Source organism: Cnephaeus nilssonii (assembly GCF_951640355.1).
Source record: "Cnephaeus nilssonii genome assembly, chromosome: 5".
Classification (NCBI taxonomy): domain Eukaryota; kingdom Metazoa; phylum Chordata; class Mammalia; order Chiroptera; family Vespertilionidae; genus Cnephaeus; species Cnephaeus nilssonii.
In genome coordinates, this window is record NC_137076.1 from 6,788,902 (window position 1) to 6,804,636 (window position 15,735).

Below are 15,735 nucleotides of genomic sequence, written 5' to 3' on the forward strand. Positions count from 1 at the left end.
CGTGCACCAGGCCTCTAGTATTTTAAATATTTTTATATCTTCAGAGCCTGGCATACATAAGTACTTGGGGAAAACATAACAATTTGAGGGGAGAAGCTGTGATAGGAAAAAAAAAAAAAGAAGAAGAAGCAAGCATTTTATTAGTCAAGTGTGCTAGCAGAAGCAATGTCCATCTTACCAAGAATAAAAACTAATATTTAGGCTTCTAATCTTAAAAGCGAAATCTAGAGAAATCAGGTAGAAAGGGTTTTGGTGATCAAAGACTGATAATATTGGTTCTATGATAGCCTGGGATAAGCAATAATGGGAAAACTAAAAGGTTAAACTATATAAAAGAAATCTGAGTAATGTGCTATGGCAAATAAGAGCAAACCTCAAACAGATAAGGGTAATGGCAAAACTGCTGAGTACCTATCTGCCACACTCTGCACTAGGCATGTAACTGCTAACATTTGAGCCTTCGCCACTGGGCAGGTCTATCAGGCCCTTCGCATGCATTATTTCATTTTAATCCTCAGGACTCCAGCAAAGAAATACACAAAGAAAGCGAGGTCCAGAGAATGAGTAACTTGCCTGAGGTCAGAGATAGTAGTGCCACAATTATGATTTTTAATCAAAGTCTGATCCATAAGTCTGTTGCTTTCAACCACTGTGTCATTTGCCTGATTATCTCAATTTAATTCTCACAGCAATCCATGAGGTAGGTGCTATTCTCATTTTCAATTGAGGAAACTCAGTTAGGGTTAAAAGAACTTGCTCAAGGTCACACACAAGTAGCAGAGCTGGGATTTGAACCTGGAACATCTAGTTGCAAAGCTGTAGTCTTACATCACTGTCTCAAACAACTCTCTATTATTTTGTCCCTGATAAAAGCCAAGATTTTATGTTCATTCTCCAATTATGTTGCTGAGACCACGAGCCCTCGTTTCTTTTTCAGATGTATCATCTTTTCCAAGATACTCTCCACCTGTAGTCTCCCAAATGTCAAACTCTATATCTCAGGACCCTTATATATTCTTAAAGATTAATGAGTACCTCAAAGAGTTTTTATTTATGTGGGTTATATCTATCAATATTTACCATAGTAGTAATTAGAACTAAGACATTTTAAATTATTTATTAACTCATTAAATATAATAAACCTATCACAAATTAATAAACATTTTTATTATTTTGTTGTTGTTGTCAATCCTCACCCGAGGATATTTTTTTCAATGATTTTTAGGGAGAGTTGGAAGAGTAAAAAACAGAGAGAAACATCAATGTGAGAGAAACACATTGATTGGCTGCCTCCTACAGGAGCCCTGACTAGGACTAGAACTAGGACTAGGGCTAGGGCTAGGGCTAGGGCTAGGGCTAGGGCTAGGGCCGGGGAGGAGCCTACAACCAAAGTACGTGCCCTAGACTGGAATTGAACCCGGGACTCTTCTGTCCGCAGGCCAGCACTCTATCCACTGAGCCAAATTGGCTAGGGCTAATAAAAATGTTTAAAAGTAACTATTTACAAAAACAAAATTTCATGAGCAGAATGATAGCATCTTACATTTTTGCAAATCTCTTCAATATCTGACAAACTAGAAGACAGCTGGATTCACATATCTGCTTGGAATTCAATCTGATCAGATATCACACATTTTTTTAGCCTCTGGAAAACTATCCATACACTCATAACAAAAAAGAGAATCACAAGTATTAGCACCCCCAAGCCCCCCGCACCCCAACAATCTCATTTCAATTTCCTTAAATCCTTTTCTCAAGTAGTACAAAACTAAATTTCAGTCCAAATTAGTTTAACTAAAATTTCCAACCAATAAGACCTCTGAGAAAACAGATTTTTTTAGATTATGCTAAAATATCCCTCCAAACCTGGAGCTAAACAGAAGACGTATGTAGTAGTCAATACAAAGTTCTAAAAGGAAAAGTTGGCACACGCAACTGCATCCACAAGGCCCAGCCCATAACAGTTTACTAGACTGTTGTTAAAATGCATTTCTAACCATGTCCATGTACCCCAAAACACATGAATGAATTTAAAATACAGTCAGAGGAAGCCAGGATGTATACTGCAACAACCACAATTTTGAGGGTCAAAAATGGTCAAAACTAGCAATTTCATTCAACCCAGTAAATTAATTCAAAATACAACCATAAAGGCACACCAAGTACAGGATATCCACAAATTCCAACTCTAAATAAATACAAATATATGCTAGCTTAGAAATGTTAATTTCTATATTTTAAGTCAAATATAAAGTACTAGAGGCCTGGTGCACAAAATTCGTGCATGGGAAGGGGGTCCCCCTCAGGACCTCTGGCTCCTAACCGCTCACCTGCCTGCCAACCTGATCCCCCTAACTGCTCTCCCCTGCCGACCTGACCATCCTAACTGCTCTCCCCTGCTGGCCTGATCCCCTTAACTGCTCTCCCCTGACAGCCTGTTCGCCCTAACTGCTCTCCCCTGCCTGCCTGATTGCCTCTAACCTCCTCTGCCTTGGCCCCGCCAACATGGCTTTGTCCGGAAGGACACCCGGAAGGTCATCCGGAAGATGTTCAGTCTAATTAGCATATTACCCTTTTATTAGTATAGATGCCACCTTGTCCTAAAAATGCAGATTGTTTCCAGGTTTTCCTATCGTGGAAAGGGAGACCGCAGTAGCATCCTGGGTTCTGACCAGGGCTTATGCGCTCGTGCTTTATCTCAGCAGATGCGATTCCTAGAAGACTCTTGGATGTACCTTGAACATTTCTATCGAATTTGCCAAATCATCCTCCAAAAATGTTGAACCACTTTAAATTCCCACCAGCAACCATGCATGTGCCCTCCATCGCACTTTGATGCCAATATCATTGATTTCTCCCTAGAAGCTTCCCTCACGTCAGCCGGGACTGCTTGGTACTTGAGCCAACTTCATTGTTCAGCTGGGGACTTGATTTCCCGAGACAGAATTATGGAGGAGGAAAAATAGTTTTCCTCTACTTTCTGAGTTCTTAGTGGAGGCCCTTGTAATGAAAGACAGATCACCAAGAGAAAAACAAAAGTTCATTAATATGTGTACCTCGTGTATACATGGGAGATCCCAGGGAAAAAATGAGTAACTCCCCAAGGTGGTTAGAAAGCAGATTTAAATACCTTCTTCCTAGGGAAAGGGGACGGGATATGTAGGCCTCTTAGAGGAGAGTAAATGATTTTTAGGAAAGATGAATGGGGGTGGGGAGAAATAGTTTGTAAAAAAGTTTGGGTGTGATGTCAACTTCTACTCTCCTGTCCTGTGACAGGAGTCAGTCTTCTCTGCCTGATGACACTTCTCCCATCAAGAGGACCTATGACATTTAAGCTCCTTTTGGGGGGTCTGATTTTAGGCAAATCAGGAGACTTCAGTGAAAGCCTCTGCATGCATTTGCTGTTTTTCAAGCATCCGCAGCTCAAAATCATCAATATAACAACACAGCATATGTTGGAGTGGCATGTTCTCTGACCTTCAGAATAAACCCAACAAAAGCTTATTTCCTCTCTTAGATGATTTGCCACAGTAGCGTTATAACCCTGGAGACGGTATTCTGACCAGAAGACATTCCTGGGAGTGGTCATAAGATACCCTGTGCTTGTAGAAAGGTGTGGGCTACATAACTAAATAAGCCAAGGTCAGTTTTTTCATCTTGTGGAAAGGGAGATAAAGTTATGATAGTTTAACTCCCTTTCCACAGGTTTCTTGTGGTTTGTGTCTCCACTGCCCCCTCCCTGCAGCAGCCCCAGCGCCTCAGCCGCGGGGCTTGGGGCTGCTGGGTGCCAGGACTATGGGTTTGTGTCTCTGATCCGACCCCCAGCAGCCCCAGCACCACAGTGGCGGGCCTTGGGACTGCTGGGTGCCAGGACTGCGTGCTTGTGTCTCCGATCTGGCCCCCAATAGCCCCAGCACCGCCTGGCTGCTATGGGCGTCACCATCTTTGTTGGGTTAATTTGCATACTTGCTCCTGATTGGCTGGTAGCGTAACGGAGTGACAGTCAATTTGCATGTTTCTCTTTTATTAGTGTAGAAGATGGAGCAAGAAAACATTAAGACAAACAGGATTTGTGAACTAATTAGCAAAAGCTGACTGTTCACCAATGCACCGGGTATTAAAGCCATGATTTGTGTGGTAAAACTTCACCAAGATCAAAAAGGTAAGGAAAGGGAGGCCATCAATCCTAAATCTGTTCCTTAGCATGAGACAAGCAACAACCATCTACTTTACAGCTTCTGTACCAAATGATAGCTGCCAACAGAAATTTTTTTCATTTCTCTTTCTTATCTTTTGCCAGACTTTCCATCATCTATTTGCTCCTCTCTCTCTTACAATGAATCATATTCTAGCTACCACTATCTAGTAGGAATTTTGGTCTTTTTTTGGTTATTCCTCTCCCAAGGATATTTTCTCCATTGCTTTTCAGAGAGTGGAAGGGAAGGAGGGGGAAAGAAATATGCAATCAACTGGCTGCCTCCTGCACCATCCCTACCACTGGCAGGGAGAAAACCCACAACCTAGGTACAGTGGCCTTGACCGGGAATCAAACCTGGGCACCTGTGAGCCAACATGCTAACCACTGAGCAACACCAGGCAGGACTTGGCTTTTTAAGGGAGTAAACATTTATTCTAGCTAATAATTCATGTATATAGTCATTTTACCAACTAGTCCTTTTTCCCCTCTAAAACTAAGAAATTATTCATGAATTGTTGATCTTACAAAAAACAAGGCTCTAATCACACTAGGATATTTCAGAAGACTTAGGAAAGAAATCTAAAGCAAATGTGTTCAGTGTTCAAATGGAGTTCTGTCATGCACTTTTTGACAAAAGATGTGTGACTGTCTTTCCCTAAGATAGTAAAATGCTTTAAAACTGGATTTCTGACAAGCAAATAGTATTCTTACATGGATTCTCATGAGGTTTTTGATCATAACCAAAAAAATAATCACAAGTATTAAGATTGCATGGTCCTGGAACACACTTCCCCCTATCCTTTGTCTACATGATCAGCTTCTAATGTAAGTGCTTATCAATGTGTAGCAGCAACTGGGTCTCCCTATATTACATCTATATCAAATGGCAGGAGGGAAGTAGAAAGAGCACAATACCATGTCATTAAGAACACAAAGTAGAGTCAAACAGACCTATGTAAAGTCCCAGCTCTGCAAGCGTATGTTTACATTCATCTTTAAGGCTAAAATTTCCTCATTTATAAAATATCTACCTCACAATTTTGGTGTGAGGATTAAATGAGATAACACATGTAATGCACAGTGCCTATTACACCATTAGCATTCAACAAAGTTATTATTTTCTTTCTGTGACTACAAATCCCTAAATCTGAGTTTCTGTAAATTTCTCTAAAATTAGAAACCGGTAATAATTTTTTAATGTTCTAAATAAACTATAGTTTCATTTTCAACTACTTTAGGTGAAAATATATGAAGTTATTGGTCTAAAACATGGCAGTTAGCTTTACCAGATATTGCTTTATGATGCTGTGGTGTTTACATACAACTAGACACAATTTTACAGAAGAAAAAAAGCTGCTCCTCAAAAAGCTAAGTGCAAATATTTTTTACTTAATAAATCTTCATTTCTGTGTGGCCTTTTCTTAGCAAGGGCTTGCAATATCCCCCACTCTAAATTTGCCTAGTAAAAAAAAAATCTATATGCAACTTCTTGAGGTATCTAGAGAATCACCAGTAATCCTCTTTCTGGATACAAAGACCAAGCAGAAGTTAGTTGCTCTTTCCTTACCATGCCCCAAAAGCTTTGTATATTCCTCATTACCATATAACCTCATGAAGGCTTTACCCACTTGGGACAAAGCCCATAAGCCCATAAAGGTAGCAAATCTATACCACAGTGCCTGACACACAGGTGTTCAATTATTTTTTGAACCGAATATTACAGTACTCTTTTAAAATGCTGTATTCGAGTATAATCCGGTTTGCTATACTGCTTGTTCTGAAAATGTGAATTTGTTCCAACATGATTGATAAGTTAGGGAATCTGAGCCTAACGCAGAATTCTCAATTGCTTGTCTGTGAAAAATACTAGAGGTAGAAAACTACACCTCAATGAACTGGCTGCACAGAAATACACAAAACACAGACCTCAAACACCTACTAACTACATCAGTTCACCATGTGTTTGTGCGTGTATGTTCCAAGACACACCCACCCTATTTGGTTGTTATAACATTCTGTGAGTTCAGGTCAACTTCCACCACTTCTCAGTAACTCACAAGCAGCAACCATTCTTATGACCATTTCTACAAGCAAACCAGGTCTTTTTCCAGGGTAAGTGCCACATTTACCGTAGTATGTACATACTGCTTAACCATTTAACATGTAAAACTGTGCTACCATTTTTTCAGGTTACCTTTTGAAAAATAAGTTACTGCCCTAACCGGTTTGGCTCAGTGGATAGAGTGTTGGCCTGCGGACTGAAGGGTCCCAGGTTCAATTATGGTCAATGGCATGTACCTTGGTTGCGGGCACATCCCCAGTAGGGGGTGTGCAGGAGGCAGCTGCTCAATGTTTCTCTCTCTGATGTTTCTAACTCTCTATCCCTCTCTTCCCCTCTGTAAAAAATCAATAAAATATATTTTTTTAAAAGTTACTGACAACGGTTTCGAGTGTTGCACCTCAATCCCATTTTTTCCCATAAGGCCTGTAGTTTTTACTGCACAATTTTGCAGACCATAATGACTTTTAGGAACCTATGTTGCTTTACTTACAGCAGAACTAACTATATAGAGTTCTTAGGCCTTAAGAAAGTTTCAGCATTATAATTCCAACACTGTCATTGGAGTAACAATTAAAGCAGGGTACAGAGTTTAGTTAGCAGGCTTTTGGGGGAAGGTGAGGAAGGAAGAGAGTCAAAGAAAAACAGCTGTGATTCCGGTTACTGGAATAAACTGCTGTAAGCAATTAGGACTAGCAACGAGTCCTTAGCAACACCACAAATCCCTTTATTCGGTGCCAAGTGCTTCTTTAACCATGACATTCCCACCCTCCACCCCCCAAAATCTGCGTTAAACTAAATTTTGAATAGTTTGGGGGAGGGGTGGACAGTGGGTTTCCAGCTGGGCTCTAACTACTTAGTGCTCGCTCCGCAGCGCGCAACCCACACAGCCACTCCTCCAAAGTTGCCACCATCCTGGCCACGGGTCCCGGGGTCCGAGGGCCAGGGCGCCTCCCACCCCGTCCCTGCGCGCAGCCCGTCAATCAACTCCCCGCCGGGCCGCGTCGCGGGGCCCCCAACAGCCGCCAGCGGCGGGCCCGCCTCCCGCCAAGCTCCAGCTGCCCTCCCACGGCGAGCTCCGCGCGCCCCGGCCCGGGGCAGGACCGAGCGGGGCCGGGGCGGCAGCAGCCCGGCAGGCCCCGGGCCGCCTCGCTCACCTCTCGGGGGGCGCCGCCCTCCGCCGCTGCCGCCTCCTCCCGGTGAGTGCAGCGGGGTCTGACCTGTGGAACCACCATACCAGTCCCGGCCGCTGCTGCAGCGCCGCCGCTCCGCCGTCGCCTCAGCCGCCGCTCTTTGTTTCCCCGCGGAGCGCCACCGCCTCAGCCGCCCGCCTCGGCCGGCCGACGGGCGGCCACTACGCCCTCCCACTCTCTCGGTCCCCGGCCTCGCCCTTCTCGCTGCGCCCGCCGCTGCCTTCGCCTCCGCGCCGCCGACGCCGCCGCCACCGACGCCGCCGCCTCCTCCTCCGCGCCCCCCTCGCTTTCATTGAAAGCAAACAAGCATCATGGCGGCGCCCCCGTCCCCAGCCACCTAGCGCTCGGCCGCCGCCGCCCTTCCAACATCCCGGCTGCCCATTGGCCGCCGCCGCCGGGCGCGACCATTCGGCGCCGAGGGGGTCGCTCCCGCACGCGCTGCCGAGCCCCGCCCCCCCGCGCCGGGGCAGTGAGCCGGCCCGGCGTCCCAGCCTCTGGTCCTCTCCCCGCTCCCCAGGTCTCTTCTCTTCCCCTCTCTCCGCTCCTCGGGTTTTCACCCTCTCTCTCCTATTAATCCTGGGCTGTTCACTCTGGTCTCCTCTCCTCCCTCTTTTTCTTTGATCTTCCTCCCCTGCGTTTTGCCTTTCAATCATGTGCCTTTCAACACAGACCAGCTCTGACTTTTGACCTTAGCCAGTATCTTAATTTGCTTTAAAGAGGAGACATTCAATTGTCAACAGTCGCATGACTCTTCCTGCCTCAAATGTGCAGGAAAAAAAAACAACCAACTACTTAATGGCCCGTTTCGGTCCATTAATGGTCGGTCATTCTGTCCAGTAAACGAGGGGACAGTTGTGGGGCTGGGATCCTCGCCGGAGGAACCGGCGGCGCTGCGTCCCCACGTCCAGGCGCGCCTTTCGGGTGGGTGGCGCCCGAGGGTGCGGAGGAAGGGCCGGCTGAGGCGGGTGGGCGCCTTCGCTGACGGGTGGGCAAGGCCCTGTGCTGGGGCCAGCGCTGGGATGAATCAAGCCCCACGGTGCCCTGAGCAAACCCGAGGTTTAGGGGCAAGGGAAACACCCAACAGACCCAAAACCCATTAGAGAAACTCGAGGACAGGCGTGGCCTGGAGGAAAAGGGGTAGCCGGCTGCTCACCTTAGGGCAAACTAGGGTGGGCTCCTTTCTGAAACAACCCTAAAGAAATGAGAGTGAAACCGGTTTCAGTAATTGGCAATAGCAATAAAGTGAGGCGCCCCCTCACCCGAAGGAGGTCTGGGGCTAGAGTAGGTGGGAAACGGGTGGCTGCTGCTGCGGCAAAGGAGAGCCAGAAAGGTGGAGGGACAAAAGCTCTTTGTGTTCTGTGCTTGTCTCCCCGCAGCATGGCCTTAGGATGGTCCTTGCCTGCCATTTGCCAAGAAATCAACATGACAGCCCAGGCCTCCAGTGCCAGAGGACACCGGACACAGGCTTGGCAACATGAAAGCCCCGCAGGGGTAAGGGGCTGCCTGTGGGCATCCCTCCACATCCTCCAACCCCAGGCTGCTTGTGGGACATCCAGCTGGGCTCTCCCCAGTCAGTGCTGTGTCCTGGCAACCTGTGCTCCAGCCTGGAGAGAGGGGCGTCTTTTGGTATTTCATCTGCCCAGAGGGAGCTACTTTTTGTGATTGGCACAATGTATATGGAGGAAGGGAAGTCCAGCTGCATAACAAAAAACGTAGTGGTGTAAAACAAGTTTATTATAGCTCGTGATCCTGGTGCCCAGCTAGACAGTTCTGCTGGTCTAGCTTGAGGTCTCTCATGCCTCTAGTGAGATGGTGGTTGGGAGTTGGACATCCGGCACCTTGGTACCCCCAAAAAGGTCTCTCTCTGTGTCACATCTCATCCTCCACTTTTATTGTAGTCAGTCTGGTGATCCTGGACACCTTGCATGGCAACCCAGGGCTCCATAGGGGAGGAAGAAGCTTCCAGACCTTCTGAAGAATGTCACTTCTGGAGTCCATCAGTCATAGCATCAAAGCCAAGTCCAGATTCAAGAGGAAAGGATATAACGCAAGAGCTCCATGTGCATACAATGATGGGTAGGCTTACTTGGGGCCATCTGGGTAGATTTGGGGTGCCCACAGAGAGGGTACCTGCCTGTGCACATCCTGTTCTTTCTGAATATCTGAAGAAAATCCCAGCAAACGCCTCTCAGCTTTCCAGATCCCAGTCAGCATGCCTCTCATGTTATGTAAGGCCTCCTGTTGCAAGTTATGAAACCCCATCTCAAGTGGACTTGATGCAGAAAAAGGTCATTTATGTATTCAGGTGTCTCATAACTGAGAAGGTTGGCCATCATAAGATGCCATCAAGAACCGATCTCACAAGACAAATACCATACGATTCCATTTGTATGTGGAATTAAAGAACAAAATAAAGAAAGTAGAAACAGACTCATGGATATAGAGAACAGAGTGGCGGTTGACAGGCGAGGGGAATTGGGGAGCTGGGTGAAAAAGGTGAAGGGATCAAGAAGTACAAATTGGTAGTTACAGAATAGTCACAGCAATGTAAATTACAGTATAGAAACTCCTATATAATAAAAGGGTAATATGCAAATCAACGGAACAGCAGAACGACTGGTCACTATGATGTGCACTGACCACCAGGGGGCAAACACTCCCCACCCTTCAATCTGCTCTCCTCCCCGCTGGCTTCTTCACACAGGCTATGTGGCCAGGTAGGAGAGATGGCCACTACCACATGCAGGCTTAGATTCTATCAGCTTCTCCATTTGGGTAAAGAGTACTTCTTTCCTAATCATTTGAGCAAAAACACAGGGCAGCTCTCTTTGGCCTGGTCAGAGCCCCGTCTCTACCCCTGCAGCAAGGCTGGAGGTCAGCCCCACATGAACCAGATGTACTGAGAGTGGGAAAAGGACCGTCCCTCGGAGAATTGTGGGTGGAAAGAAGAAGGGGAGCAGATTCCATCTCACCCCTCTTCTGGGAAGGCTTCCCTGGTAGAGTTGGTCACTGTCTCCTCAGCCTCCCAGCCCCTTTCCTGCCATCACGACACTTAGCAAATCCTGCAGTCATCATCTCCCCTGCAAGGCAGTGAGCTGCTCAAATCTGAATCATGTTACCTCCATGCTGCCACCTGGAATTGCTTTTGAGTCTTTTCTACCCACAGGCTTTCCCAGCTCCTTCGTCTATTATAAGCTCTGTGCCCTATAGGCCCAGGGGTGGGCATGTAACAACTGGGATTGCTAAGTAGGTGTAGGAAGAGCGTTCTTGTTCCATTTGGGTGCTAAGCTAGGCCAGCATGAATTGGTGGCGGCCAGTGCATCTTCCTCAACACTCGGAGAGATGAAAGCGATGAAGAAAGACCACCTTGGTGCCAGGTGCTAAAGATCTGATTTCGGTAATATTTCTTTTTAGCCTGTGACCTATCCCAGTTACATGAGCCAATAATTTCATTTTTTGCTTACGTTAGAGTTGGGCTTCTGACACTTGCAACCAAATACTTCTAATTTGACGTTCAGTAAAGGTATTGGATAGTGGATGGGCAAATGAATAACAAAGACTAACAACCGAGCGGTGGTCATGACTGTTGTTGTTGCTCTGGTGTCTATTTCTCAGTTATGTCTGGAGCACTAGAATGCAAACTCAGGGTCAATGTAGGGTGTGAACCATAACTGTGTGGGTCCAGCAACTGGAATTTGCAGAATCCCCAGAGATGGGAGAGTTTGATCAGACTGACTGCAATAGCTATAATGCACAAGAGACTGCCAAATGAAGCAGGTTCCAAAGTTTATTTGCAAGACAAACCCAACTACCGTGTGACCAGGATGCTGGCAGTGGAAGATTCGCTCGTTGTCTCCCAGTAGGAAAGCACATGGCAAATGAAGTCATGCTAGAGGTTGCTTGGTGAGCCTGAACTGTGGACCCTGCAAAGCCACACAGCTCTGATAGTCTGAAGCCTCCTCTCTGGGTGAAGACTTGCTGGCCAGGAGCCAGCACTGGTGACCAACATCCCTCACTCCATGCCAAGGACATGGACACATCCTGTCCATCTGTCTTCCCTTCGCCGGACTCAGGGCCTCCAGTTTTCTTCTGAGAGAGCCCACTATTACAAGTAAATTTGTTGGTCCCAGTCAAATCTCCCCAGAGTGTCCTTCATCTCCTGGTTCTCTGTATTATCCTGCAATTGATTGAAAAACCATCTCCAGTGGCTTTAAGAAAACAAGGGAATCAGTTGGCTCAAATCACTTTAAAAAGGCAGAGAGAGTTCATCAACTTCAGGTGTGGCTTGATCAAGGGGCTAATGCCACTCTCAGCTCTGCTAACCCCCATGGTGACTTTGTCATCAGGAGCCATATGGAAGCAGAATGGATGCCCACTCCTACAGGATTCAAGACGAGAAGGAAGGCGAGAGCTTCCCTCAACAGCTGACTGACTCATTTGCATCCTTGAACCAAACACCATGTTCAGGGCGATGTTCTACCCGGGCCAGGAAGAAGTCACATGCCCTCTAATGAAACTGAATTGTCTTCAACTTCACTCAAAGCACCTATGCAAAGACTTTTTCCCGAGAAATATTGGAGAAGTTTCTTCTGGAAGAAAGAATAGATGCAGTGCGAAGCAAAGGCCCAAGATCTGCTCTCTGGTAAGCCTCCACCACACAGGGTCCCTGCCAGTGATTCTCCAGGCACCTGTCTGACCCTGGTTTCACTGCAGTGCGAGGAGTCAAGAGAAGGTGCCTCAATGCCTTAGCCTGTGGGAGACAGAGGAGGCACTCCCACTTTAGAGCTCAGACTCACCTTAGAGAAGTAATGGGAAGGGGAAAGACAGCAAATCGATTTCTGTTTTTAAGTACATGTTATTCAAACCATGTTTTTCATTGTTAAACCATGTTTTTCATTGTTAAAAAATAATTTTTGGTCATGGTTTCAAAAAAAAAAAAAAAGACTAAACAGCAGAAACGCATAAAGAAGAAAGTGGAGGTGTCATCCCTGGCCCCACCCTAGCCACAGTCCCCAAAGATCTGAATTTAAATAACCAAACAGACAAACAGACCAAACATCTTCAAACATGCCTGGTAGATAAGGATACTGACTGTCTCCCGTTACTGAAAGTACAAATATAGGGTAGCCCTTAAGAGTGTTAGATTTAAGGCCTATGGGCAGGTTAATCACCTACCCTGGGCAAAAAATGTGTGGTGGTTTTTGTTTGTTTGTTTGTTTTTTTAATAGGATATTGGAATGAGAGCAGTATGCTGAACTAGGAGGGGAATCTGAAGGCTATTTCTTATGGAAACCGGCCTAAAAACAGTTTAGGGAAAGCTGACTCTTGTTTGAGACGGGTAGCATCAGGCCTGTACAGTTTCCAAAACCTGACGTTGTCGGTGGGACTTCCAGGCCCCCAGGAAACCACAGTGGAATGATGTTTATCTGGAGAGCACCCACATGGGCAGTGTCTTTTGACTGATGATCCCCTGGGCAACTCCTCTGCCTCTGTGGGCATTTCTGTCAGCCTGAAAGAAAATAATGGGGGTATCTTGAAATATCATGTTTACTCATTTACTGTTTTGAAAATTGGTAGATATTAGATCTTGTTATTTGATATGCTACTTAAGCACATAAATATTGTTTCTATCATAATACTTAAAATAATTTGGTAACTATTTCAATATAACTAGTTTCCTTTATAATCCTATGTATCTTATTTTATGCTTTTAAGCATCATTATTCTGAGCAGGGGTCCATAAGCTTTACCAGATTGCCAAGAGGGCTCATGGCATAAAAAAAGTATCAAGAACCCCCACTCTGGGCTTTGGAGCCCTCTATCCACCCAGTGAAGAGGGTAGAGATGGAGAGCGAGGACAAGTGCTTCTAAACCCGGTCCAGCCTGAAGTCATCCTTATCACTTCTTCTCACCCCCGATTGGCAAGAGCTAGTCACGCATCCCTTCCAAGTTCAAAGAAGACTTGGGAAAGAGTTCCACAGGCTTGGAAATAACTTACTCAATTCTGCCTGAACAGCTGCTTCTCAGCAATAAGTCTACACAATGGAAGAATAGCAGGAATTTTGTTGGACCGATAAGCATCTCAGCTCTGTCCACCCCTCTGGCTACGCAATAGCCACCTCTCCCAATAAATGGCACCTACTCTTCCTGTCCCCAAGAAAGTCTCTATCCCTCTGTCTCTTTACCCTGGCCCTTCTTCTACCCTCCTGTCTAAAATGTGAACCTGCCATCTTAGACCATGAGAATGAGGCTCAAGATAATAAGCAAGGAGCTGGATGAAGCCTGTTTTCTGAACAATTGGTGGAGCAGAGACACACCAGCTCTAGGCTGAATTCCTCCAGAATCAAGGTATGTATTTGGCAGGACATAAGACTGATGATCTCCCATACAGAATCCAAAAGCTTGCTGGCAGAAAGTAGATTGAAGGTGTTGCCTTCCAAACTGAGTTGATTATTTTAAAGATGACCTCAGATTCATTAGGTTGTGAAATTGGGTGGTGGGTAGACCACAAAGGCAAATGACCCAAATATTAAAATTTAAAAACAATGTCCAGGCAAGATCTTTGGCTATGGATACTTCCACCTGGAACTAATAGGATGAGAACAGACTGGAAGCCTGCTAGTTTTTGGAGGGAAATGTCAAACAAACCATCAATATGGCCTACAATTCCATAATTATTTATTCCCCAAAACATCACCCAGTCTCCCAAACCTGTATCAGCAGGAAACAGGTGCTCTCATTTCTGAGTCTCATGCGACCATAAAAGGAAATATGCCTTCCAGAGGCAGGGACAAAGCCATAGAGGCCAGTGGACAAAGGACATCAGGTCGGCTGACCAATAACTTACTCTACCTCCAGAGAAGGGAGACCCCAGTGTTCCTAGAAAACCAGACAGACAAGAACCCGTAGATTGTTGTAGATCTACCTACCTCCTCCCACATTCTGAATTAGATTGTGTTTGTTGGTTTGTTGCAATTGTCCTATTCCCACTGCTAATTTATATATTCTCTGTGTTGAAAGCAGATGTCTTTTAAAAAAATATTTTTTATTGATTTCAGAGAGGAAGGGAGAGGGAGAGAGAGATAGAAACATCAATGATGAGAAAGAATCATTGATTGGCTGCCTCCTGCACCCCCCCCACTGGGGATCAAGCCCGCAACCTGGGCATGTGCTCTTGACCGGAATCAAACCCAGGACCCTTCAGTCCGCAGGCTGACACTATCCACTGAACCAAAATGGCTAGGGCGAAAGCAGATGTCTTTTAGTTCCTAGGCTACAGGACCACAAGAAGACTTGGGAGCTGCTGGCTGACCCTCCTCCTGCCCCCCTCCCCCTCCAGGATGGGAGTACTTCTATGTGTGGGAAGAAGACTAGGTGTGTCTATATAAGAGGCCAAAGAGGTCAGTTGTACCAAGAGTGCAGAATAACTCTTCTTCCAGAATAAAGACGAATTTCCCTTTACTTGCCAGCATCGTTGGAGCTGAGCAGGAAGAAATATCTAGAAAACCTCTGCTGTATTCGCAACAGAGAAGAAAGCCCTGGGGTGGGGGAGGGGCAGACACCTGGCTGAGCAGAGTGGGGGAAGGGATCTGGGGTCTAATTTCTTCTCAGAGAGCTTTCTCCAGTCCTTGATTTTTATCCTCTCCCACATTTGGAAAAAAAAAAAAAGTGCAACTTTAAGTTGCAGGTGTAGCTGATACCAATTTCTGAGACTTTTAAGGATTTTGTTTTGTTTCATTTATTTTCCTCCTCAGGATTCCCCTTCCTCTTTTTAAAAAAATAACTTTTCATTTTGAAATAATTTTAGATTCACATGAAGTTGCAAAGAAATGTACAGTGAGGTCCCATGCACCCGTCACCCCACTGCCCCAACATTAATATACTGCATAACTGCAGTGTAATATCAAAACCAGAAAACTGACATTTTGATCTGCTATGCAGAAACCAAATGGTACAAACCAATGAGTTTATTCAGATTTCACCAGTTATGCATGCACTGTGTGTGTGTGTGTGTGTGTGTGTGTGTGTGTGTAGCTCTGCAATTTTGTTACGTACGTAGCTTCGTGCAACTTCCACCACAATCAAGACAGTTAAGGGTACCAATACCTCAAGACTCCCTTATGCTCCCCTTCACAGCCATGCCACATCCCCCCCTCACCCTGGTTAACCACTAATCTCATCTCGACAATTATGTTCTTTCACAAATGTTGCATAAATGGAATTATGCAGTATATGTATTCTTTTGGGATTGGCTCAACTTAATTTCCTTGGATTCATCTGAGCTG

At 45.6% G+C, this 15,735-nt stretch overlaps 1 protein-coding gene and 1 pseudogene across 4 annotated transcripts in view; both read right to left on the reverse strand.

The window, feature by feature from the left end:
- The window catches only part of CNOT6 (CCR4-NOT transcription complex subunit 6), a 57,083-nt gene extending 49,309 nt beyond the window's left edge, over nt 1-7,774 (reverse strand). Inside the window, exon 1 of one of the 3 annotated variants that reach the window (XM_079772782.1) lies at nt 7,415-7,774. The gene's annotated coding sequence lies outside the window, so the exon portion shown is untranslated. The remainder of the gene's footprint in view (nt 1-7,414) is intronic. The other 2 variants (XM_079772781.1, XM_079772780.1) reach the window with 2 other exon arrangements.
- Nucleotides 1-15,735, reverse strand: part of LOC307100408 (glyceraldehyde-3-phosphate dehydrogenase-like) — a 1,087,365-nt pseudogene that overhangs the window by 273,962 nt on the left and 797,668 nt on the right. The window lies entirely within an intron of this gene.